The 27,467-nt window shown below is 34.3% G+C and overlaps 1 protein-coding gene across 4 annotated transcripts in view; it reads right to left on the reverse strand.

Annotated features, from left to right (window-relative positions):
• C6 (complement C6) overlaps positions 1-13,342 on the reverse strand; it is an 83,765-nt gene extending 70,423 nt beyond the window's left edge. For 2 of the 4 annotated variants that reach the window (XM_058570735.1, XM_046468289.2), the window contains exon 1: positions 13,199-13,342. The gene's annotated coding sequence lies outside the window, so the exon portion shown is untranslated. Of the gene's footprint in view, positions 1-226; positions 348-1,734; positions 1,787-13,198 lie in introns of all 4 variants that reach the window. The other 2 variants (XM_058570733.1, XM_058570734.1) reach the window with 2 other exon arrangements.
• Between the last annotated feature and the right edge of the window lie 14,125 nt (positions 13,343-27,467).

Below are 27,467 nucleotides of genomic sequence, written 5' to 3' on the forward strand. Positions count from 1 at the left end.
GAGAATGATAGACCTCAGTGTGTTATTTGTAATAATATTCTTGCAAATGAAAGTTTAAAACCTTCAAAATTAAAAAGATACTTAGAAACTCAGCATACTGAACATTTGATATAAGCCTCTTGAATATTTCCAAGGAAGAAAAAAGACATAAAGATATCAACACAATTTTTCTTCATTGGCCTACTGCTAATGGGGAGAAGATCTTATTGTCATCATATTTTCTTACCAATCAAGAAAAGGTTCAGACAACTGTTGAAGAAAATTGTCCTTCCAGCATGTTTGGTATATTATAATTTTGATGATAATTCAGCTGATAAATTAAAAACTATGCCTATGCAGAAGACAGTCTAAAGGAAAAGAGAGAAAATTAGTGGGGGTGGGAGGATTCCATCAAAATAGAAGGTCAGTGGAAGAGAAAGAGGGGGGTGGTGGGGAGGGAGGAGAGACAAGAAAAGGGAATAACAAATATGAATATGCCACAGTGAGTCTCAGCATTATGTACATTCATAATACTTTTTTTTAAGAGCTGTAGGAAAATAGCAAAAAGTCAATAGAGTAAAGGAAATAGGGGGATGGAGGAGAGGAAGGTAAGGGGAAGTAATGGAACCTGAAAACAAAACAAAACAAACAAAAAACCTGTACTTAGTGATAACACAATATCTCTTGGAAATTGGACTATTGCAGTACATTTAGAGACAACACTTATTATTTGGTTACAATCTGGTATAAATTTTGCAATCCAGCTGGATGGAAACACTGATATTGGAAGTTACACAGCCCTTCTAGTTTATGTTAGATTTTACGAAGGATTTTTTTGTATCTTTTAAATTTAAACTCACATCCAAGTGAATTTGATACAGAAATATGAAAGCGCATTGTGGGTCAATATAAATTCAACTGGAAAAACTATAAAGTAATTACAAGTGATAGAGCAGCAAGAATAACTGGAAAACATAGCAGAGCAATTAAAAAGTTGCTGGGAGTTACTAATAATGGTGCTGTGTGGAATCATTGTTTCATAAGTCATGAAACTTTAGCATCCAGAGAAATTCCGCTAGAGTCTCAAGGTAGAATTGGAAAATGCAGTAAATGCTGTTAATGTTATTAAAGGAAGCTCACTGAATAGCTAGCTTCTTGAGACAGTTTGTTCATAATTGGAACTAATCATATGCATGTACTGCATCATCCCAAAGTTTGTTGGTTTTCTCAAGTGAAAATATTAACCAGGGTTTATGAACTCAGGAATGAGATACAGAACTGTCTGTAATCCCATCATTTTAGGAGTCTGAGGCAGAAGAATGGCAAGTTCAAAGCCAGCCTCAGCAACTTAGCCATGCCCTAGCAACTTAGTAAGACCCTGTCTCAAAATAAAATATAAAAAGGGATGGGGATATGGCTCAGTGGTTAGGAGACTCTGGGTTCAATTCCTGGTACCCACCTCCCCCTCAAAATAATAATTTAGCAAATTTTTTGAAGATGATATTTGGGTAATAAAATTGTCATACTCAAATGATATTTTTGACATTTTTAATGAGGTGAGTTTAAAATTATAGGAGAAAACAACGATGTATTTCAACATGCTGAATATATCCAAACATTCCAAAAGACATCGTTATGGCATGCAAGGCTTAAAAGCTACTATGTGTTCCCAAGGTTTTTACAACATATTGAAGAGAATATTGTTAAGGAAAGAAATTTGAAAGAAATTAAATTAGAGATATTGTTGTTTCTTACCTCTCTATCTCAAACTTTCAACCATTTATTTCCAGTAGAGAAATTTGAGACCCTGAGGGAAAACAGTTGGTAAAAAATCTATTTGCTTTTTTTGGGGTCTGGGGTTATGGCTCAGTGGTAGAGTACTTGCCCAGTATGTGTGAAGCCCTGGGTTCAATCCTCAGCACCATATAAAAATAGACAAATAAAATAAAGGTATTCTGTGTAACTACAACTAAAAATAAATATTAAAAAAAGATCTATTTGCTTTTTGAAACCCTGAAGCAAAAATTGGGCTAAACTTAGTGTCTGGAGAAGAAAATGAATTACTGCAGCTTAGTTCTTCATATATACTGGCAAACAATTATGAAACCTTAGGTTTTTTGTTTTGTTTTGCTTTGTTTTTCCTGGTGGTGCTGGGGATTGAACCCAGATCCTTGTGGATGTTTGGCAAGCACTCTACCAACTGAGCTATATCCCCACTCCTGAGACCCTAAGTTTATCAGCATTTCAGAAGATATTCCTTTGCTAGGTAGAAGGAGTATTCTGCTATTACTACTATTCATGAGAACTAATTAGTGTGAGCTGGAGTTTTCAATTTAACCCAGTTAAAATCAAAGGAAGAAATGGGCTGAATGGTGCGATAGGTATGTAAATAGTGTTATCTTCTGTGCTCCTGACTGGAAGGAGCTTTTGAACAGGAAAACACATTCATCACATTAAATAAAATCTTACTTAGCTTTTGTTCTTGTATTATTTAATGTTATTTTGTAATATTTTCTATTTCATATAAATGTTAATGTGATATTGTATGTGACAACTTTGTTATGTTTTACGGTTGCTATATTTAAATATTAATACAATCAAGTGATTCTATGTTCATTGAAAAAAGAGACAAAAAGAAAAAAGGAATTTTTGCTACTTGTAGGAAAATGAATGGAACTTGATACTATTAGATTAAGTGAAACAAGCCAAAATCAGAATGCCAAGGGTCATTTGTTTTCTCTCTTATGTGGAAACTAGAGAGGGAAAAGGAAAACCAAAATGTATGTGTGTTGGGGTGGGTGTCTCATGAAAATGGAAGGAAAATCAGTAGAGGAAAGGGACCCTAGGGTTAGAATAGAAGGAAAGGGGAAATTCTGGGGAATGATATTGGCCAAATCATATTGTTATATTGTGAATATTATGAATATGTAACAACGAATCCCACCATTATGTACAACTATAATGTACCAATAAAAATACGGAAAAAATACAAATATAATAAATGCTGGAGGGAATGCAAAGTAAAAGGAACAATTTTAGACTGTTGGTGGGATTGTAAATTAGTACAGTGACTATGGAAATCACTATAGAGTTTCCTCAAAATACTAGGAATGGAACCACCATCCATGGAAGAATAGATTAAGAAATGTGGTATATATATGCACAATAGAATTTTACTAGGCTACAAAAAGAATAACATTATATCATTTTCAGGAAAATGGATGGACCTTGAAGGCATTATGTTAAGTGAAATAAAATATACTCAGAAAGTCAAGAGTCATATGTTTTCTCTCATATGTGGAAACTAGAGAAGAGAAAGGAAAATCAAGGTGTGTGTTGATGAATGAAGATAGGAGGACCAGTAGAGTAGAAGAAGGAGATCAGGAGTGGGGAGCCTGGGCAGGAATGGAGAAATACTAGGGAGTGATAGTGACCAAATTATATTGTTTTATTTTGTGCATGTATAAATATGCAACAACAAATCCCATTATTATTTTTAAGTATAGTGCATCAGTAAAATATGGAAATAAAACCAAAAAGAGTGACATACAATAATTTCATGAGCCTGTACATTTAGCTTCTGTAGTTATTGAGGAACTATTGGCATGATTTTAAAGCCAATTTTATTTTTTTAAAGAATTATGATTATTTGCAACAGATTCCATCTTACAATTTTGTTCTGTTCATGACATCATCAAAATTAACTTTCATTATTTGCATACTTCTAATAGTATGGACTGGGTAATATGATCAGTATGGTAATATGCATTAATATATAAATAAAAATTTTTAGATATTTCCTGTGAGTCTCCAAACTAAGTGATATTGTATTGTAAACCTTCCTGTCAAGTGGTATCAGTTGTAGCATAAATGGTGATATATTCTTGTATACCTGTCACCAGGTCTGCACACATATAATTACTGTTTCCTCTTAAATACAATTCCAGGACACAGTCCATTCTTGACCAAAACAGCAGGTGGTGTATAACTGTACATATTTATTTTACATAATTTGTAAAATAACAGAAAAATATAAAAATGTTACTTATTAAAAAAGGTGTTACAAATTTAATAGCAACTGTTAGTCATGCATTAAAAAAATGAAGAGTTTCCCAATTTATAGCAAATAAAGATTAAAAATATGTTTTGAGGAATGCCATTGGGATTTTGATCAGAATTTCATTAAATATGTATAAAAATATGTTTTGATATTAAATAAGGCTATTTATTTGCAAAATATTTAGAAATACAGCTTTAGTTACTTTGCTTCTTACAAATAAAATCTGATTTCTGACCATGGTATTTGAAACAGCAATTTTTACTAGTGTTTCCTATGTACCTTTACTGCTTTATTTTCTGTTATACATCTGCTTCTAATATAGTACATGATTTATATTTAATTTTATTTACATTTAATACATTATTAGTTAAGTTTAAATATGTCTCCTCTTCCTTTTATCTTCCCTCAACAGAATGCAAACACCACGATGGTCTATCCTATTCCTTTTGTTCATTTCAGCATTTCAAAGAATGAAAGCAAACATAGCATATATTGAATAAAAATATTTGCTGAATTCAGTAAGTCCAGGATAAATTTTAGAAACAGGTTGGAATCATGCAATTTGGGCCTATTCTTCTTGCCACTTCAGCATAATACTAGTCTAAAAATTTCTAGCAGACTGTGCATATTTCATAGCCCTTAGGGTTGGACTTGTCTGTCCAGGAGTCACCTGTTGCTTCTGCAAGAGTGACAGCATGCAGCAAGACTGGTTTATCACTAGTTTGTAGTAATCATGGATCAAAATGGAAAATTAGGTTTCTCAAGATTCAGATTTATTTTTAAAAGACATAATTCATTTAGTCTATTTTTTATTTGATATTGGTTATTGTATTTTGAAAATATAGAAATGTATGAAGAAAATTGACACACCTTACAATGCAACCAAATGGCAACCAAATGGAAATCCATCTCTAGATTTGAAAATTATAAACAGAATAAAATGTGTATGTGTGTGTGTGTGTGTGTGTGTGTGGTTGTGGAAATAAAACCTGGGTTCTTGTATACCTGTCATCAGGTCTGCACACATATAATCACTGTTTCCTCTTTTTTATAGGATATATATATATATATATATATATATATATATAAAAGGAGATGATAGGATATTTTATACCTTATGGATGATGTATTGGATTTAATCATTATCCTTTCTGTGGGCATTCAGTACACATGCTGCAGTATCTTGGTACTTATATCTTGGCATACACTTATTGTATGTCCATGGAGCCAGCAAGTATATCGCTAGCAATAGAATGGTTCAGTCAAGTGATTTATAAATTTCAAATTATTAATACTGCCAAATTGCCCTACGGATATATAGCTCCCTCAAGTGTCTTAGAGGCTGAGCTTCTGATTGCATTTTAACAGGATTAGTTTATGTTTCTGAATTGTGATGAAAGGATACTTTGATAAAAATAAAATGGGGTTAATCATTTCATAAATCTTGGTTTAAAACAAGATATCAAGGGTAGATAAGAAGTGTTTTGCCAATATGCTCAGAAATGAGAGCATTTCTTATTAATAAATCAGTACCCTTTTTGAAGTCTTCTACAAGCTGAGAGAAAAATGATGGAATAAAAGTAACCAAATCGATTGGCATATGGCTGAATATGTCCTTCAATTTAAAATGGAATCCATACATATTTAAGTGTCCATTCTGTGCTGCTGGACAGTACATAGAAATAGAAACCATTATCACTGTCTGGGGAGGGTGGAGGGACCTATATATTTTTCTTGTGAGTCTCCTGGTCCCCTACTCCCTCCCTTCCCAGTACCATTCATGCTTTTTATCCAAGCTTTTTCATCCAACTCATAGATAAACTGCTACACCCCTAAGCTTTTTCAATAATAAAAATGAGAATCTCCTCTAAAGATCACTCTACTCACCTGCTGATTGTGGTTTCCTAGTAAACAACTCACGTCCTGTTTTTTCTCAGCATCCCAGAATGACTGGGTCAAGAATCACCAGAAAGAATCTAGGTTGAGATGAGACTGAATGGTGTGAGTCCTAAATACCTAACCTGAGTTCCAGATTGAGTGTTTTTTTTTTCTTTTTCTCACTGGCTTTTATCAGGGCCCTTGGGAGCTGAGGGTCCTAAACAATGTGAAGCTTCTCTGTCAAACATTAGACCCATTAGAGATATCCTGCCTTTACCACCCCCATTGTTGAAATTAAGTTCTTCTCATACAGAAAAGTTTTCAGTAAGAAAACCTAAACTCAAATGAGAGTACCAGGGTTCTCAAGATGATGGATTAGCGTGAGGCAGCATTTCTCTTAGCTCAGCTACCCAGAACTCAAACAGCAGGAATAACACATCTCCCCAAGGTCTAAAGAGAAAATTCCTGATTCTGAAGGGCCTGTCTGCCTTAGCCTATCCAGAGACTATTTTACTCATTAATAAGATACATATTAAATAACAAAAAACAAAAAACCCAAAAAGCCTCTCCACTGGTTCGAGATCCAGGATCCATCCTGAGACTGCAGGGTGACAGAGCCTAAGGGAACTGGAAACCCACATCCATGATTTTGCGCTTCACCCTATATGAAAACAGATTAGAAGCAGGAGAAAGCTGGGCTCTCCCCAGCTCCATGATCCCAGAGGCTCCTGGGGACTGAGGGACTAGTTACAGTGGGTAGAAGTCAGAAGGTTCGAAGAGGGTATTAGGGCATTTTGCCTCCAGCTTGCCCAGCCAGCCTGTCCAGCACCCACCAGGTTCCTGGGGCCCACCTAGGGCCAGCACTTGGCCAGGACCCAGTACAGCCTTGTCCCCTGCTCCCTCCCTTCCCAGTACAGGGTCCACCACTCCCTGAGTCCAGTCCAGAACCCAATAGGTCCCTCCAGCTCTCCAGAGTCTCCAATCTCTCCTTGGGCCCATCACTTGCAGCTTTGTGGCCTGCCCACAGGTCACGGCACCCAGCCTTGATCCGCCCTGTTGCAGAACAGATGACAATAGCACCTGACTGCTGCAAAAGGAAGCTGAGAAACTTGAACTCCAATAGAAACACACTGTTCAATTTTTCATCAAGATCTTTCTTTTCTCTTTTCTTTTTGCTCACATTTCTACTGTTTTTGAAATCAACTATTTTTCATGCATCAGTTATGTGCCACCTGATGTTTTGGTCAAGAACAGACTGTGTCCTGAAATTGTACTTAAGGTGACCCAGTAAGAATTTATCATCATTTGTGCTGTAACTGATACCACTTGGCAGGCAGCTTTATAACACAGTATCACTTAGTTTGGAGACTCACAGGAAATATCTAAAATGGGATGTCTGAATATTATATTTCAGTTTTGTTTTTCATTCTTTCATTTGTACCTTTTTCTTTTTATTTTTAAACTTAAATTTTTTTTTATTTTATATATATTTCTCTCATGTATCTGTTTCCCTTGATTCTCTCTTTTCCTGCTAAAAATCAACCTCAATTATTCCCTCTTTCACTCTTATAATTTTTTACTTCTATCCTCTCTCTTCCTTCCTCATAAACATCCCATCCTACACCACTCCTGTTCTTTCTTTGTCCACCATCTGAAATTGTAAACCCTTTTGCAAACTCACTGATTTTATCATAGACAATAACTAAGCACTTCATTTCTGTTTATTGGGACAATACTGTAGGTGTCGTAGGAGGGGCTATTTGGTTTATGGCTATATATAGCATGAAAAAACAAAGGAACAAATCGTCCCAAACCAACCAAGATGCACCAACAATAGAGACCAATGACACCACAGTGGAAAAAATGTCAGAGAAGGAGTTTAGAATGTACATACTTGAACTGCTCTGTGAAGTAAAGGACCATGTAAGGAGTGAAATTGGAGAGAAAATTCAGGAGGTAAAAGAATACTTCAGTGAAGAGATAGAGATTCTGAAAAGAAACCAAGCAGGCAAAGACGGGAAAGTTAAAAGACGGGAAAAAACATATCACTCACATGGATTGACTAAACAAGCAATACCATAAACACTTTATCCTAATATCAGATATAATAGACTTTAAGCCAAAGTTACTCATAAGGACATTTCATACTGCTTAAGGGAATTATACATCAGCAAGACATAACAATCATACATATCTATGCTCCAAACAATGGAGCGTATACATAAATCAAACAAATCCTTCTCAATTTCAAGAACCAAAAAGACCACAGTACAATAATCCTGGGGGACATTAATACACTTCTCTCACTACTGGATAGATCCTCCAAATAAAAACCACACACACACACAAAAACTACAGAACTAAATAATATAATCAATAATTTAGACTTAACAGACATATATAGACTATTTCATCCATTAACAAGTGAATACACTTTCTTCTCAGTAGCACATGAATCCTCTAAGATAGACCATATCTTATGCCACAAAGCAATTCTTAGCAAATACAAAGAGAGAGAGAGAGAGAGAGAGAGAGAGAGAGAGAGAGAGAGAGAGAGAGAGAATACTCTGAATACTATCAGATTATAGTGGAATGAAATTAGATATGATAAAATTTTAAAAATAGAAGCTATTTTAATGCCTAGAGACTAAATAATATGCTATTGAATAACAAATGGATAGCAGAAGAAATCAGGGATGAAATAAAAAATACTTAGAGGTAAATGAGAATACTGATACAATATATCAAAATCTCTGAGATACTGTGAAGGTAGTGCTAAGAGGAAAATTTATTGCATTAAGCTCATCCATTAAAAGAATAGAAAGTCAATAAATAAATGACCTAACATTACATCTCAAAGCCCTAGAGAAAGAACAAATCAACACCAAAAGCAGTAGAATAATTAAATACAGGGAATAATTAAATACAGAGCTGAAATCAATGAAATTATAACAACAACAACAACAACAACAAACAACTCTAAATATTGACAAAAAGTTGGTTCTTTGAAAAGATAAATAAAATTGATAAACTCTTAGCCATGCTAATGAAGAGAAAGAGAAAAATTCAAATTACTAAAAATTCATGCTGAAAAATGAAATATGAAAACAGACACTACTGAAATACAGAAGATAATCAGAAATTATTTTGAAAGTCTATACTCCAATAAAAAAGAAAATCTTGTAATATCAACAAATTTCTAGAGACATATGACCTACTCAAATTGAATCAGTAGGTCATACACCCTTTAAACAGATCAATTTCAAACAATGAAATAAAAGATGCCATCAAAAGCCTACCAATTAAGAAAAGCCAAGGACTAGATAGATTCTTAGCTTAGTTTTACAAGACCTTCAAAGAAGAATTAACACCAGTATTCCTCAAATTATTCCATTAAATAGAAAAAGAGGAAACTATTCAACTCATTCTATGAAGCTAGTGATATCATCCTGATAACAAAACCAGATACCAAAACCAGGTAAGGACACATAAAGGGAAGAAAACTTTAGACCAAAATCCCTGATGAACATAGATGCAAAAATTCTCAATAAAATTATGGCAAATTGCATTCAAAAACATATCAAAAAGATTCAAATGGGATTAATCCCAGGGATGGAAGGTTGGTTCAACCTATGGAAATCAATAAATGTAATACATCACATCAATAGACTCAAAGACAAGAATCAGATGATCATAACGATAAATGCAGAAAAAACATTTGACAAAATATAACACCCCTTTGTTCTCAAAACACTAGAAAAACTAGGGATAGTAGAAATATACCTCAACATTTTAAAAGCTATATATGCTAAACCCAAGGCCAACATCATTCTAAATGGAAAAAAATTGAAAATATTTCCTCTAAGAACTGGAACAAGACAAGGATGACCTCTTTCACTACTTTTATTCAACATTGTTCTTGAAAGTCTGGCCAGAGCAATTACACAGAAGAAAGAAATTAAAGGGATATGAATAGGAAAAGAAGAACTCAAACTATTACTATTTGCCAATGACATGATTCCATATTTAGAATATTCAAAAAAAAACCACCAAAACACTTCTAGAACTAATAAATGAATTCAGCAAAGTAGCAGGATATAAAATCAACACTTATAAATCAAATGCACTTCTACATATCAGTGATGAGTCCACTGCAAAAGAAATTAGGAAAACCATTCCATTCACAATATCCTAAAAAATATTTGGTAATCTAACAAAAGAGGTGAAAGACCTCTACAAAAAAATTACAGAACACTAAATAAAGAAATTGAAGAAGATGTTTAAAGACAGAAAGATCTCTCATGATCTCAGATAAGCAGAATTAACATTCTCCAAACTACCAAAAGCATTATACAGATTTAATGTAATCCCTATTAAAATCCCAATGACACTCTTCATAAAACAAGAAAAAGCAATCACAAAATTCAGTTGGAAATATAATAGACCCAGAATAGCCAAAGCAATACTTAGCAAGAACAGTGAAGCAGGAGGCATCACAATACTAGACCTTAAACTATAGTACAGAGCCAAAGTAACAAAAGTGGTATGGTATTGGTATCAAAACAGACACATAGACCAATGGTACAGAATAGAAGACAGAGACAAACCCACATATATACAGTTATCTCATACTAGACATAGGTATCAAAAAATACATTAGAGAAAAGATAGCCTCTTCAATAAATGGTGCTGGAACAACTGAAAATCCATGGGTAGCAAAATAAAATTAAACCCCTTTCTCTTACCCTGCACAAAAGTCAACTTGAAGTGGATCAAGAACTTAGACACTAAAACAAGAGATCCTGTGCCTAACAGAAGAAAAAAGTAGACTTAGATTGTTAGCAGGTCAGCTTAGGAACTGACTTCCTTAACAAGACCCTAAAGCACAAGAGGTAAAATCAAGAATCAATAAGTGGGATGGAATCAGACTAAAAAGCTTCTTCACAGAAAAGGAAGCAATCAATAATGTGAAGAGAGAACCTACAGAATGGGAGAAAATATTTACCACATGCATCTCAGATAGAGCATTAATATCCAGGGTATACAAAGAACTAAAAAAATAAACAAAAAACTTAACACCCCAAAATAAATAAATAAATAAATAAATAACCCAATCAATAAATAGACTAAGGACCTGAATAGACACTTCACAGAAAAAAATGCAATTGGTAAACAAACATATGGAAAAAAAATGTTCCATATCTCTAGAAATTAGAGAAATTCAAATCAAAACTATACTGAGATTTCATCTCACTCCAGTCAGAATGACAATTATCAAGAACGTAAGCAACAATTAATGTTGGCAAGGATGTGGGGGAAAAGGTACCCTCATACATTGCTGGTGGGACTGCAAATTGGTGCACCACTATGGAAAGAGGTATAGAGATTCCTCAGAAAACTTGGAATGAAACCACCATTTGAGCCAGTTATCCCACTCCTCAGCATGTATCCAAAGGACTCACAATCAGCATACTACAGTGATGCAGCCACATCAATGCTTATAGCAGCACAATTCACAATAGCTAACCTATGGAACCAACCTAGGTGCCCTTCAACAGATGAAAAGATAAAAGAAAATGTGGTATATATACACAATAGAATACTACTCAACCTTAAGGAAGAATGAAATTATGGCATTTGCTGGTAAATGGATGGAGCTGGAGAATATCCTGCTAAGCAAAATAAGCTAAAACCAAAAATCCAAAGGCTGAATGTTGTCTCTGATATGTGGCTCCTAATTCACAATAAGGTTGGGCGTGGCTAGGGAAGAAAAATGTTTGGATTAGACAGAGGGGGGAGTGAAGGGAGGCCAAGGGATATGGAGGTAGGAAGGAATGTAGAATAAAGTGGACATTATTACCCTATGTGCATATATGATTACATTACATGTGTTACTCTATATCATGTACAAGCAGAAGAATGAGAAGTTATACTCTATTTATGTATGATGAGTCAAAATGCATTCTACGGTCATGTATAACTAATTAGAATTTTAAAAAGAATATATTCATAAAAAAAAGAAAATCTAAACTCATGTTTGTTGTTGTTGTTGCTTATGTGTGGTCAGCATGGAAATGACTGGCAGGAGTGGAACTGGAAGAAATTATCAGTTCTCAGTTTTCATCAGATATTATCTGTTTTAATTTACAAAAGCTTGAAGGTATAGGTAGATTTTATTTCAATTATCATCAAAAACTGCAAGAACAGAACCTATGTAAGATATTTTGATCTCTTCTTTAGTTATAAGTATTCTGAGGCAATTTGGAAAACATTATAAATTAAGATGGTAACATTAAAACTTTCTTGATGAGGTGAAAAAGAAGAGCTATTTATAGCTTTTCATTTAAAAATACTTTGTAGTTATGGATAAAAATTGTTTTGTGTTAGGAAAATTTTTATTCAAATAAAAGTTTTTTTTTTTGTTTAAACAGCTCACCACATGTTTCCTTATTTATTAATTTCTAATATCTCTAGATATTTTGGAGGTAGCTAGTGTTCATGCTGGCATTTTACCCACTTGTTTACAATTGTCATACAACAGGAATCAGATGTTAAGTGACTGGAGGGAGAGTTAGGAATCATCTTCGGCTTCAGGGCTGTGGGAGAAGAGCAGCAATTCTGCAGTCTTCTCATTTCTGTTGTCCCCTCCTGAACTCTCTAAAATTCAGTTATCTCATTCAACCATGAAACTGGCTTTGTGAGCAGTAGAGAATTCTAGTTCAGAAGAAGGTCCTCCTTATTCTAGCCTGTTAGCTTCTGGTGTCTTTGACTCACATGAGCCATGTGTCCACAAGGCAGTTCAGCACATCTAACCTGACACATTTCAAAGGATGCTTTGGTTTATTCCCAATTGTGGGTTCTTCCTGTCCATCTTCTTGTAAACTTTTCAAATCTCTTATTTCCTATTTTTATTTTTGTACATGCCCCAGGGGCTCAAAAAATTATATTTACCATTGCTAGAGTAGGCTAGGGAGTCTAGGCACACGATTGACCTTGGTTAAAGAATGTGTTTGCTTCACTTTTAGCTGTAGTTTAACTCACAGAGAAACTCGATCTCAAATGTCCTCTGAGAGGACATTTTAAAAAAATGAACATTTGGTGTTTTTTTTGTTTTAGATTTAAACAAAGGAATTTCTTGGTTTGAAAGAAAGACAAGTAATTTCTTCGTTTGAACGAAAGTACATTTGAGTGATGTACTTTCATACATGGAAGAGTTTGTTAAAATCATGATCTGTGATTTTGAAATATTAAGATTAAAAATGAAATAATCAGGTCACTCACCTTTAAATAGAGTTTGTGAGGTCCAGGGTCTTAATCTGCAAATAACTGAGGAAATAATAGGTATGCACAGTGAAGCGGGTTTCTATGATAATCCAAACAAGGTTCCTTTCCCAATTGCTAGCGAATACAAAGTAGCACTGTGTATCCCAGAGACCAACGATAACCCAGGGCATTGCCAAAATAAACATTATGTTGAAACTTGGACTTTGTAAGTGAATATTCCAGTCAGGACTTAACCCTGAAACCCTAAGCATGATATATCATACAGGGTCCTGGATATTCACATTCAAGGTTATTGCAAAAACTTGCTACCACAGAAAAAATAAATCTTTGAAACTATTTTAAAAAACCTTACAGAATAATTGCTTTTCCTTCCTTTCACCAAAAGACATGTGACCATTTAATTAACACATGTATTGTTTTTTATTATAGCATACTTATTGAGATTTAAAATTTATTATTTGTAAACAATATGATTGTTTAGGAAAAAAAATTCACAAGAACTGAAAGACAAGCCTTAGAATTAATAAATGAATTTAGTTAGATTGCTGGATACAAGTTCATTAGAAAACATGTTTCTATACACCCACAGAAACAAATATGAAATATAATTTCCACTAGAGAGATGCAAAGTCAGCAGCCAGTAGAATGAGTCTAAATGGGGCTGCTGATTAACCTGAGCCATGGGAAGGACTGAGAAATGAGATAGTGGTACGCCACTGCACAGGAAAAGCACAGGCAGAAAGAATGGAAGATGGTATGGCAAAGTTTTTGACAGGGAGTACAAATGTCTGATCCAAATACTAGAACTGACCAGGAATCAGCTGTGAATATTGCATCTTTTCAATGATGTATTTGGTTTCCCCATCTTGGGTGCCAAGAATAGTTAAATAATATATCCCATTCATGAGGCCTTTCCTAGAGCAGGGGTTTGTAAACTACAAATCAGTGAGTCAAATCTAGCCTGCTGCCTGTTTTCATAAATAATGTCATATTGGATTAAAGTCTCACAATTAGTTATAGCCTATCTGCTTTTGGACCACAACAGAGTGGAATAGTTGCAACAGACACTATATTTAGCCTGCAAGGCCTGAAATATTTACTAGCTGGTCCTATACAGAAAACGTTATTCTGGTCTGATAAATACAACCACAGTGTCCAGTTGGCTTTGGGAAGTAGGGGTGATTTTATTTGGGACTAAAGAGTGGGCTTCAGCACTAGGAATCCAATACTTGTATGCAACTGTGCTGAGTTCTGCCCCTGGGTGTGCAAAGAATATAAACGCTCTCTAAACAACGTTTGGATATGTGTTGCTGAGAAACAAGCACGCTATGAAGTTTTCCAGCTGAGCTGTTTCAGCAACCACAGGGCTTCTGTAGTGTTGGCTGGTGACATGGAATACTCTTTCAAACAAAATACCCTATAGTTTCATAACATGGAAATTTGCTGGTGACCAGCCAGTAGAAAACGGCTATAATTGTAAAGGAGCAAAAGAGTGCAGAAGGATATTAGGGCCAGGACAGGGAAAGTTAAGATGGAGCAATTATCATTTTTTCCAGAAGGAGAATATGGAGTCTGTTACAAGCCAGTATTCCTCTTCTAATGATGATAGAATCACATCCAAATGATATTTTCTGCCAAGAAAATAACACTAAATATAAGATAATAAACAGTGGAAGCTTCTGACTATCTGAAGGCCTTTTCACATGCTAAGTATTTGTATGTCAACTGTTTATTACAGCAACAAAATACTATCAATTCTCATTAGAACCAAGGCTAATGACCCCATTTATTTCAAAAACCCACAGAGTGTACTTTGTCAGTTGATAAGCAAATAGATAAAGTGAAATGGAAAATTTAAACTATTTCACTTCTGGCAGTATATATACACACTGTGCATGCTGTCAAATATGGAGGAAATAGAATCTGCTTTGGACCTCAGGCTACCATGCTCTTTTTTCTTTATTATTAAAATTATTAGAGGTGTACTCTAAATAGAATAAATAAACTGCATTTAACGTCTTGCTATCTACTCCTCATTCAGTTCACTTTTTGCAATATGGGTTAAAAGAATAAGCAGCCTACATGAACTCTCTTAATTATCACCATTAACTCCCTAATTGCTTAACTGGATGACATCTTCTCAATTCACCACTGGCTTCCTAGACACTATATAAGGCTTGCAGTTATCTGAACACTGAGAAAACTCCTCTTTGGCTTCCATCTATTATTCTTTCCTTACACCCATGTGGGATTCTAACTTCAGTCTCTTTTCTTTAGTTAGTGACTTCATCTACTTCCATGGGTTCATGAATCACCTTTGTGTGGATTGTTTCTTAGTTTGCTGGTCTCAGTTTTCTAATGCTTATTAATAATATCCAAACTGTATCACAGTGATTGTATCATTTCCCCCCCTATTTCTCTTCTCCTTTTAGATGCTAAATCTTGTTTATTTCTGAGTCGCCCTTGTTTATGCATTCCTCATCTTTGCTGTCTTACTACCATGTCTGTGACTCCAGCCCCACTCCAGCCCCTATGAACTCACTCACACCTTGAAGATTGTACCAGAGGCTTAACTGCCATCTGAGCCTTTGGACTCCTGCATCCCCTCCTAACCTACTTTTCCAGCTTATTCACTTTGTATATCACCTCTAAGTTGTTAAACCCTACACAAAATCTCAACATTATTCTTTTAAGGAAGACACCAAATTAGTAACAGCATCCCAATATCAATTATTTGAAACCCTTAGAAATTTGGTTCTATGATAACTTCTTTAGACTTATTTTTTTCTCCTTTCTTTTGCATACTCTACCATCTGGGAAAAAGCACATAACTTGTTGGTCCTCAAAATTGGCTATAGTTTCTCCTACCATTATATCTCTTTCTTAAATATTTTTCTTTTGTTTTTCCAATTTTTGAAATATTAGTGAATTATATATCTCTTCTTCACATTCCATTCCAAAGGTTTCATTTTCAAACATTTTTTTTTTTTATAATCCATAAGTACTTTCACTCTTGAGATGAAATGCCATGTGATTCTTCCATCCTTGAAATTTATATAGCTTCTTTTGGGAGAACATTGATTATTTCCCAGTATTATGATCATTGCATATTACCTATTATCTTTTACTCCATCTAATAGATTCAAAGTTCCTTAATGATAAGGCCAAAATAATATTAATTTTCATATTTGATTAACACAAAATTGTACAAATATTTATTGAATTCAGTTGTATACATATAATGACTTTGTAGGAAAATTGCTGAATTCTACAATATGTCTAAACACATATACCCTTAGCCAACTTTTACCATGTTGGCTTGGCATAAGAGACAACAATCGTTTTGGCAGCAGACTATTTAAAGAATTACTTTTATTTGTATATCTGTTGAATTTTGAACAAAATGATAATATTAGATGTAATAAATCCTTTGACAATTCATTGGAATTAAAAATAAACTTCTATGTAGGCTCTGTGTTAGTCTTCTTTCTGTTACTATAATAAAATACCTGAGGTAAATTATAATGAGAGATTTATTTTGGTTCAGAGTTTTGAATGTTCTAGTTTATGATCAATTAATTCCATTGCCTTGGGTCTGTGGTGAAGCAGTTCATCATAGAAGGAGCATGTGGTGAAGCAAAACCAATCACATCACAAGCTGGGGAGAAAGTAAAGGAAAAGACCACAATCCTTTCAAAGGCATAACCTCTCTGACTCAGTCAGTACCTCCTGAAAAATCTCACTCAACCACTCTATCATCTCATAGTAATGCTATCCTGGGGACCAAGATTTTTACACACAGGCCTTTAGGGAACCTCCCAGATCCAAAGAATAGCAGCCTTCTGTTTCAGAACTGATCTAACATAGACAGTAATTCAAATCTAGTTTGAGAATCAAAACAAGGCAAATCTATGCAAGTTTTACCCCAGCTAGGATTTATAGAGAAACCTAGAAGAGATGCTACCTTAGAGCCTTCTGGTAGAAGCAAGGAAAAAATGTTCACTAAGGTCAGATGGGTCTTATCTATACTCCAGGGTCAGCTTCTTCTTCCTCCTCCTCCTCCTCCTCCTCCTCCTCCTCCTCTTCTTCTTCTTCTTCATCTTCATCTTCATACTGAAGATTGAACTCAAGGGCACTTACCCACTGAACCACATCCCCATCCCTTTTTTTCATTTTTCTTTTTTTTTTTCATTTTTTTTTAGAGAAAGGGTCTCACTGATTTTCTTAGCACCTTGTCAAGTTGCTGGGGCTGGTTTTGAACTCAGGATCCTCCTGTCTCAGCCACCTGAGCCACTGGGATTACAGGTGTATGCCACTGCTACTGGTCCTACTGTACTTCTTCATTTTCTTTTGTCCTATGCATCGTGAATATTGTTACCAAGATAATTTTTCTAAACTTTCACTAGGTTGACAAGAACAGTCTAATATCTAATATGGGTAGCACCTTATGGCTTTAAAAATGCCATAGGAGTAAAAGTATCTTGATTCGTTCATTTAGTTAGTTCATAAATATTCAAACATTATGTGCTATGCATTATGCTAGCCCTGAATATTCAAAAATTAATAATTTTGGTTAGTTCTTTCAAGAACTTCATTTAAAAGTGATAGTTCAATAGAAAAATAAAGCAAGAGGTTCTGAAAGTTTACAAAAATCTACCACAGAAATTAAAACCATTCTTGTACACCTGGACACTCATTCCCTTGTTTTTAGGTGGTAGTCACTATAATTACTACCATTATTATTGTCCAGAGGTTTGTATTCACTCATTCTACAAAAATTTACTACAAGGCACTGTTACAGGTCCTGAAGTAATAAACAAAATAATGTAGGAAAAAATCCTCCTTTTATGAAATTTATAATCTATTGGAGTGAGAGGACAGAAAATAAGAAAATATCTAAGCCAATTATATGATGTTTTGGAAGCATTTCTTTAATATTTATTTAAATATTGTGCCTTTTTAAAATATAGGTTATTCTTTCTGCCTTTAGTTTCTCTTAGTCCTTTGCTTTCTTGGAGAAAAACTGTTCAGTGTGATCCCAGAAAATCTGACCCTACAGGATCTGCTTAGTTGGTTTCAGATCTCACAATTCTGTCCCTTCAACAAGGATGAGGGGTTTGGATTGGGTGTGGGTGGACTGTATTTTATGAGTGAGACTCACAGACTCTAGATAAACATAATACAGAGCTTGATTAATCCACTTGCAAGGAGAGGCAGAAGGCCATTCTACAGAGAGAAAGAATGAGATGGGACTTGAAAAAATATATAGATTTGAGACCAGGGGCCCCAGAGAATGCAAATGTCCCTCATGAAGCCCTGGAGTTCTTTCCCTTATATCCCATCATTCCATGAGTGAAATTATCTTTTTTTTTGCTTATAATATTTTTATTATACTTGTGCTACTGTAAAACAAGTAATCCACAAATAAGTTTTGTGATTTAAAAATATATATAAAAATAATTTCAGAAACATTCCAACACTTTCTCAACTGTACATAGCACTGTTCAACAGGAATGGATACTGTCCACTTCATCTAGACCATTTATCTGGGCTGATGTCAACCCTGAGCCCTGCAGACAATTACGTCAAGGGTGCACACTGCCTTCTCTCTATGAGTTTCATGCTGCCACCAGCAATTGCAGAAATTAATATGATAAATTAATATCTACTAAAAATGCTTTACCTCCTAGAGCAGTATGGAAAGAGGGAGCTAAAAATCATGCTTCCAAATAAGGTCAGGTTCCTTCGGGTAGGATCACCAGGATCAGTCTATACTATGGATGAAAGGAGGCTGAGAAGGAAAGGCCATTCTAAGGTCAGGTCTGACTGTTGAGAGAACTTGGAGAGAGCTGTATTGAACAGTTCATTCTTTGGGTTGTGAGTAGCTAATAAATGAAGCAATAAAAGCAATTGAAGGGAGATGCAGAGTCTTTGAAATACCTCTGACAAAGTGCTTTGAGGGAAGATTTTTTTTATTATTATTATTTTGAATTCTGAGGCTGTGGAAAACTACTGGAAGCTGGTGATAGCAAGTAATGTGATCTTCTGGGCAGAGGGCAAAACCTGAAGCAAGGAAAGAAGGAAGACTTCAGCTCAGGTCAGAGATTACTGGAGTCTCAGCTAGGTTTATGGCTGCGAGGCAAAGGAAATAGTGTTGGGTTGGGGCATGAGAACAACTCCAAGTTTTAACAAGTGATTTAAGGGTGAAAAGCAGTGAGAGAGAAAACAGACCTTCTCTTTGAGATGTGGATTACACAAAGAAATAGCATTTTTCTTTTCAAGTTTTTCAAGGAGGGAGATTGTCTAAGTCAAATGCTTGGAAGTCTGACAATCCCATTAACAGCTTGTGTTCAGCACATCTAATTCAGCAGTGAAAGACAGCAGTTCTCACAAATCATTCTTCTACAAATAACCAGGACTATAGCCAAAGAAGAGAGGGAAATGAAAGAAAAGGAACACATTATAAAGTGTTTGTGAAGGACAGTTTTTTAAATAACTAAACACGATGAAGAGTATTTTTATAAATGATGAAAGAAGCAATTTTGTAACAAAAATTCAACTTCTGTTGAATTAGGTTTCCTGACTTCTTTATTATAATTATTTGTGCATCTTAATTGTACAAATAAATGGGTTTCATTGTGACATTTCCATATATGATTATAATGTGCCCACTATCCTCTCTAATGCTCTCTTCCCTGGATCTATTCTCCTTCCCTAACAGATACCTTTCCACTTTTATGTCATCTTTTAAAAATTTTTTATTTAAAAACATTTTTCTCTAATCTCACATATAAGATGATATGTTTTTCCAGTGCTTGCAGAAATGTAATTGTTCATTTAGCTGTGTTGATCTTTTTATGTCTGGATAAAAGCCACTTTCTCTTATCTGTCTTTGAAAATTTGATCTTAAAGTTGAAAATGAACTCAATCTATTTTCCACCCTCAAACAGGAAGTATTTCAAAAGTCTGGTTTTTAGGTTCATTATAAAACCTGAATTTAATTGTGAATAAAATAAACATTATTCGTGATCTCAAGAGCATGCTTACAGTATACTAGGCAAATCTGATTTTATTAAACAAATACCAAAAATACATTATAAGCTAGATGTGTGCCATAAAAATAATAGGGTGCTGTGAGAAAGTGTGAAGGGTATAATTAGAATTAGAGGCCAGGAAAGGGTGGAAGACAAACATTTGATCTGGGATCTACTGGATAAAAAGGGAATAGAAGTAGGGAGAGACAGATTAGACTGAGAGTTATAGAATTATTTTTTTTCCTGCTAGAAAGGAAGAGAAAGCTTTGGTGTTTAGGCCCCATTTTTATGCAAGTAACATATTATTAATAAAATAGAATTTAAGGCCCTGGGCATTTAAGCAATTAGTCAATGGAACACAATAAATAATTGGTAGAAAAGGAATTAGAGGTATTTTGCATTCTGGTAGAACTTGCCTACTTTGCTTTTTTATTGTCTTTCAGTATCTCCAAGTCACCTCAAGACATCCTGGCGTGCTTATTGGTCTCAAATAGACTGATTATGTTTTGTATAAAATCAGAAATAAGGTCTTTATATAAACTAGATTAAAGAAGAACACGGATCTAATATGCATCCTCAGTAGTTTTATTTTAATGTTTCATTAAAATATTAATTTTATTTAAACTAATGAATTTATGAAGGTTTTAAAAAATAGCAACACAAGATTCATGCAACAAACCAAAGCTACTATTTCAGTCCACCAGTTGCTTGCACATTACAGCTGGTTTTCTTCCTTTCTTTTTCTTATCTTCATATTTCTTAATACTTGCTACTTGGATTTATTTTGATCTTAGGCATTTATGCTACAGATGTCATGTAAACTCTACAATATATTGTTAGAGCTTTTGCTTTAAGCAATGCATTCATAAGAATGGTACTTCCCTCAAGAGGACAGAAATTGGTTGTGAAATTGGTGGTGAAAAATTCTTAGGTATTATAATGTTTGTGTTCCTGTAAAGCTCAACCCTACTTTATATAATCTCACTTTGTAAAATTTAATTTCTCCTGTTGAGTTTTCTTAGGTGTTACAAGAGAGACATTGAGTCCCTGGAAAATACACAAAATGGATATGAGGTCAATGCTATAAAACTATGTTGAGCATATTGCTTTTTCTTTTGTTTAATCTTGAAGGCATATTGCAAGAGTTCACTTACTTCTGTCTATTGGTCAGCACTAGATATCTTGGAGATGTTTTGTGCTTGATCCTTAATGTTTTTGTGTGTGACAGGTTTAGAGAATTAAACAAAAATAGTTTTATTGGGAGTTATCCCACAGTTATTTAGAAGAATTATTCAAGTCTCAACAAGTTATTTGGTCCATCAATAAGTCAAGTTCTAGTATAATAATGTCAACAATAACCAAATGGATATCTAGCCACTCATAATTACAAGTTATTCTCTTATGAAACAAAAGTTAAATAATAAGTTCCCTAAAATAGTTCTTGAGACATTTAATTTTAAAATTATAATACTTTTGTAAAACTTACGTTTGGGAAGCTGTCACTGTATTTATATGTTACTACTTTAAATATTGATCTTAAACATTACTATATGTAAGTAAATAAGTGACATTAAAAATTGCTCAGAAATAATCGTGCAGTTACAAAATTAAGTTACATGATAATAGTTTTTTAGTTTTTCCAATTTAACTTTCAACATTGAAAAAGTTATTCTAACTCCTGCATTGTACAAAAAATGTAGGCTCTATACATTTTTGTTTTAATGTATAAAGCCAGCTATAGAGACAACATATAGACAAATGCACAATATACTTTAAGTATAAAGATATATTTCATGAGAGAAGGTGGAGTGGTTAGGGGGAAAGACTCTCTAAAAAGTCTCCTTGGGAAAGGGAGATCAGTACAGGGAGGGAACCAGGGGGTGGAAGGCAGTGGGTGGATGGGGGCTTGCTGGGGAGTGATGTTGGCCAATTTAAATTGATATGCATGTATTAACACATAACAACAAACCCCATCATTATGTACAACTGTAATGCACCAATACAAATATGGAAAAAAAATAAAATTAAAAATGTCTTCTTGGGGATAATCATACAGGTTGAGAATATGATTTAAACTATCATATGTATTTTAAAGAAATGAAAAGGAGAAAAAAATAAATGGAAAGGATAAATAGTTCATTTATGAATATCTTCCTATTCACCATTTCTGATGCTCTTGGTTCTTTGAGGAGGATCTGATGTTCCCAGCTATTTCCTGCTGGAAGAAGATGGGGAGGTAACTGACTTGAGGTAACTTGGTCCTTTGAGTTCTTGGCCTCTACAGGATTCTGTAGGTGAAAACTGGCTCATTTTAGTACTTGCTGCTGAATGCCTTTCAGCATTTAGCTTCCTCTGCTGTTGTAAGTCATGTTCCATTTCTCCTGCTGCTTTCTATTTCTCCAAAATTGTTGAAATGTTATGTATACTGAGAATTCCTCTGTTCACTGGTTACCTTGGGTTTATAACACTTTATTCTGCACGTTGTAATGAGAGATGGATGAAATAAGGTCATATGCCCAATTATTATGTTCAGTAGAAATTCATGAAGCCTTTTTAATGGATATAAATTTGATCTCTCAACTATGTGTATTTAACCAGATACTTTCCCTAGCTTCCTTCCCCATCGTAAGCACTTTAAACATGCTTAAGTTCTTTTGAATTTCTGTTGTAAAATGAGTCTTCTAATTTATTTGGATCCCAGATATAAAGAATACAGTTTATATTTCTGTGAGAGAAAGATTTACATTTAGACTGAAACCAAACTTGCCTTGAGCACTACTGTAATAAACAAATGCTTTGGTTTCTATGGCTTCTCCTATAGCTGACATTTAGGGATTATACCTTCTAGGTCCCAGGACCAGGGTGATATATGCCAGAGAAGGCAATAAAACAAAACATAATAAAAAATGCTAGAGAATTAGAGTCAAAAAACTGTGCTTTTATTATTCTACAAAGACTAGATGGTTGAGTGAAACTATGCCTGAATAAAAATGAATTTTCTCTCCAGAGTAATTCATAAGAAAACCAGCAGGGAACAACCATTATACAGCAGCCTGGGTGGGTGCAAAAGCCCTTGTGCCAGCTCACCATGCAAAACTCTCACAATGGCTAGGATGGGCTACCTTCACATGGTGCCACATTGAAAAGAAGGTCTCACAAACCTTTTCTTGGCATCATGATATATGCCTAATTGTTCTTGTGTAATCTTATGATCTCCAAATTTTCTAATTGGTAAGTTGAAGGTAGAATGGAAAGTAGTTTATTTTAATAAAAACAATATTCTCTTAGCTTAGATGTGATAAAAATTATGGAAGGTTATTGTTTTGGACTGAGCTCTAGCAGACGGCTCCAACAGACCAGACCAAATCAAAATGGTATCATTCATGCAAAAGGCCACACAATCAAACGGAAACTTTAAGTAAGCAGATAGCAAAACAGACAAGTTTTTTTTTTCCTGAAAACTGTGAGATTCCAATTTACCTTCATCAGCATAAATAAGAAAGTCCCTTTTGATTGATCCTTTACAAAAAAAAAAATGAACTGGAATAACCTAATGTTAACCAGGTTTCCCCCCAACTTGTTCTATTTTCTTGTTTTCAACTTGAAAAACTGATCCTTCGGCTTATTGCCCAGTGGCAGGTCTCATTCTGCTGTATGCAGTGGGGGCTGACACTATACATGAATCACAAATAAAAGCCAATTAGGTCTATAACTAAATTTTTAGTATTTTTTTCTTTTAATAGAGGCATGCAAAATAATAAAGATTCCATAGCAGGAATTTCACAGCTTATATACATAGTCTAATCTTGATCCAAATACAGTAATCATTTTAGAAATTTTAACAATTGACAATGTTTTCACTTATTATACAGTCAATATTGTTCATATTTCAATATTGCTAGTTGTTTTATCATATCTTTGTTGATTTGTTTTTCTCTCCAGTCCAGGTTCAGCTCAGGATCACATTTTTCATTTAGTTACAATGATGCTTTATCTCTTTTAATATAGAGAGGAATTTCCTAAATTTTCATTGTCATTCAAAACATTGACAATTTTGAAGAAGAAAGGTCAGGTATTTTTAGAATATTCTTCAAACAACCATTACCTTTTGAGAATAAATTCAGTTTGGGAATATCTGTTTAAATTGCAAATGTATCTTTAGTGGTTTTGTGACTGTGTTTATGAGAGATTGGCTAGATTTTAGTCAGTTTTTTTCGCTGCTGTGACTTAAAGACCCAACTAGCAAAATTGTAGAGGAGGAAAAGTTTATTTGAGGGCTCATGGTTTCAGAGGTCTTAGTCCACAGAAGGCTGGCTCCATTCCTCAGGGATCAAGGTGACACGGAGCATCATGGCAGGAGAGTATATCAGAAGGAAGCAGCACACATCAGAAAGCAGAGAGAGAGAGACTTCAATCCACAGATACAAATATATACCCAAAGCCATGCCCCAATCCCCACCTCCTTCAGCCAGACTCTACCACTTCAGTTACCACTCAGTTAATCCCTATCAGGAGGATTAAACCATTGGTTGGGTCAAGACTGATTGGGTCAATCCAATAATTTTTCCCCTGAACCTTCTTGCATTGTTTCACAGGTTAGCTTTTGGGGAACACCTCAGATCCAAACCATAACAGCCTATAATTTTCCATTCTTGAAGAAGGTTTGTCAACATTTAATATTAAGATTATGCTTCCAAAGTTGGAAGTGTTTCTTCATCTTTCAGATGGTAGAAAGTTTAAGACTTAATTAAATATAGATTCTATTTAATAGAAACAGGTTTATATAGATGATCTATTTCTTGTATCATATTTGGTGAATTGCTTTACAACCAAATGTTTTTCTGAGAAATTTTTATCTCCCCTGACACTTCACTTTTTACAGTCTTCTCAGCCACTTTACTTATAGATTAGAACATTCTTTAAAAAGAAAAATGGCAGGAAATTTGTCTTAATGGATTTTATTCTTTCATTTTCTTAGTTGCTAAAATATTTTTTTTCTTGGATTTTTTTTTTTTTAATTTTAGCTTTTAGAGTTGCTTGTGCTGAGAGGGTTGGTCTGATAGGACAGAATTTGATGTCAAGCAAGGTTGTTATACAAAACAATTTCTGTGCATTATTTCTGACTAGCAACGTAATATGTGTTTTGTGGAAATTTGGAGATTCAGGATGTATAGAGAAACATTAAAGAAAAATCTTCCAGGACTTTATACGTCATCATCTTCACCTTGTTAATTCCTAAACATATTTGTTTTCAGCCTAATTAACTTCCATCATTTATACTATTAAATGCCATTCACAGCATCTTGTTTATTGTTCACCCTTTTCACGATGTGTTGCTATATATTTTTGTCTTTATTTGATAAGCAGTTTTCTCTCTCATTAAATCATTAGTTTCACTGTGGCGAGGACCATGGCTGCTCATCTTTGTAAACCTAGGACATAGTAGATATGTGACTTCATAAAATGTGTTTTACTGGCACTATTTCTTCTTTACATATATGTATTTTCATTTAAAATTCTATTATATGTATAAGCTTCATATGCAATTTTGTAGTTTCCATATATTTTAAATTTGCAAGCATATAAACCTTTATCTGTATGAAGATTTGTTTCTCATATTAGCTCCGTCACCAATTCTATTTTTTTTGTTGTTGTTGTTACTGGAGATTGAGCTCAAGGACACTCAACCTCTGAGACACATCCCCAGCCCTTTTTCGTATTTTACTTAGAGACAGGGCCTTACTTAGTTGCCTAACACCTGCTAAATTGCTTCGGCTGGTTTTGAACTTGCAATCTGCCTGCCTCAGCCTCCTGAGTCTCTGGGATTACAGGTGTGCAGTGCCATGCCTGGCTCAGTGGCCATTGTTTTTTTTTTTTACTTTGAAAATGTCAATTAATGTTTTTTAGCAATTTCCTCAGCTGTAAAGTAAGGAAAGGACGACTCTTTAACTACTGTTTCTGATTATTTTTTAAAGTAAATGAGATCATAGATCTACAAAGAACTTATGGTATAAAAGTTATTGGACCCCAAATGGCTAAACAATGATACCTCTAACTCTTCTCATGTTGATGGTCAACAAAAAGTGTAATCGGGTTATATGATATGAAGTCCTTGTTTACTTCAGATTTCCAAGGAAATTTCCTTCCTCACCACAGATGGAAAAACTCTTCACACAAAGAATATTTATATCATGGCAAAGTGATATCTGTCATGGAACCATTGAATAGGGGGGAAAACCAATATAGAGCTAAAACAAGAGGCAGCCATTTCTATTATAGCAAAGCAGGCAATTAGCTTTTTAAAGCACTTTGGAAGGAGGTAAACACATCTGCAAAAACGTAATAAATAATTGCTTCTAAGCAAATTCCTGAAAAAAATAATTGTAATTATTAATAAAGGATAAGAAGGGGAAAAGCTATCCCACCTTAGAAGATTTGAAACAAAAGCACTGTGAGAGAAACAGAAAAACTCAGATGAGACCCAATCATTTTTTCTGGTGCAGAATTTATTTATTTTTTCTGGTGCTAGATTATTGTCAGGTGATAAAAGACTCATCTGTGCATGCACATTAAATTATTTTATTATCTCTGTTATAATAAGTATATGGCAGCATTATCAACTTGAAATATTGCTTCAAGAATTTCCACAAATATTTATGTTTCCATAATCAATTTCTGAGATTGAAATTCTAATCTTTAAATATTACTCTATATGACACCTGGGATAGTTGGGTTTTTGTTAACCATTAGAGTCAAGGTTTTGGTGGGCAGAATTTGCAAAGCTAGTTGCACGGCATCATCTACAGAATGCTACAGAAGTCATTTTTTCCCAATGAACTTCACATTTTTCTTTTGAAGAAGAAAGGTATAAAGTATGACAAGATTCCAAAGTATCAGTATAACTCAGAGACAAACTAGAATCTGTGTTTTAACAATAGAATTTGTACTATCCTGGTCAGGGGAGAAAACTAGCATTTTCTAGTAAGGAAAATTTTGTTATGCTAAGTTTCTAAGCTTCTTTTGCTTGAAAAAAAATTGAAAAACTCAGTGAACTAATATCAGAGAATTTGGCAATGAATATATTGCCCACATGTTTGTGTTTTTAAGTTGTCTCTGGAAAATTGTCCATTTAATCAACAGATTGAGAAAATAGAGATTTAGTCCAGAGCTAAATTGGAGTATGTTAGGAGTTGGGAGAAGCTGAATCACTCATTACTTTTTGGCTTCTCCAA

Source organism: Marmota monax, unplaced genomic scaffold, assembly GCF_021218885.2.
Source record: "Marmota monax isolate L192 unplaced genomic scaffold, Marmota_monax_Labrador192_F-V1.1 WCK01_AAM20220418_F8-fsc00120, whole genome shotgun sequence".
Taxonomy (NCBI): domain Eukaryota; kingdom Metazoa; phylum Chordata; class Mammalia; order Rodentia; family Sciuridae; genus Marmota; species Marmota monax.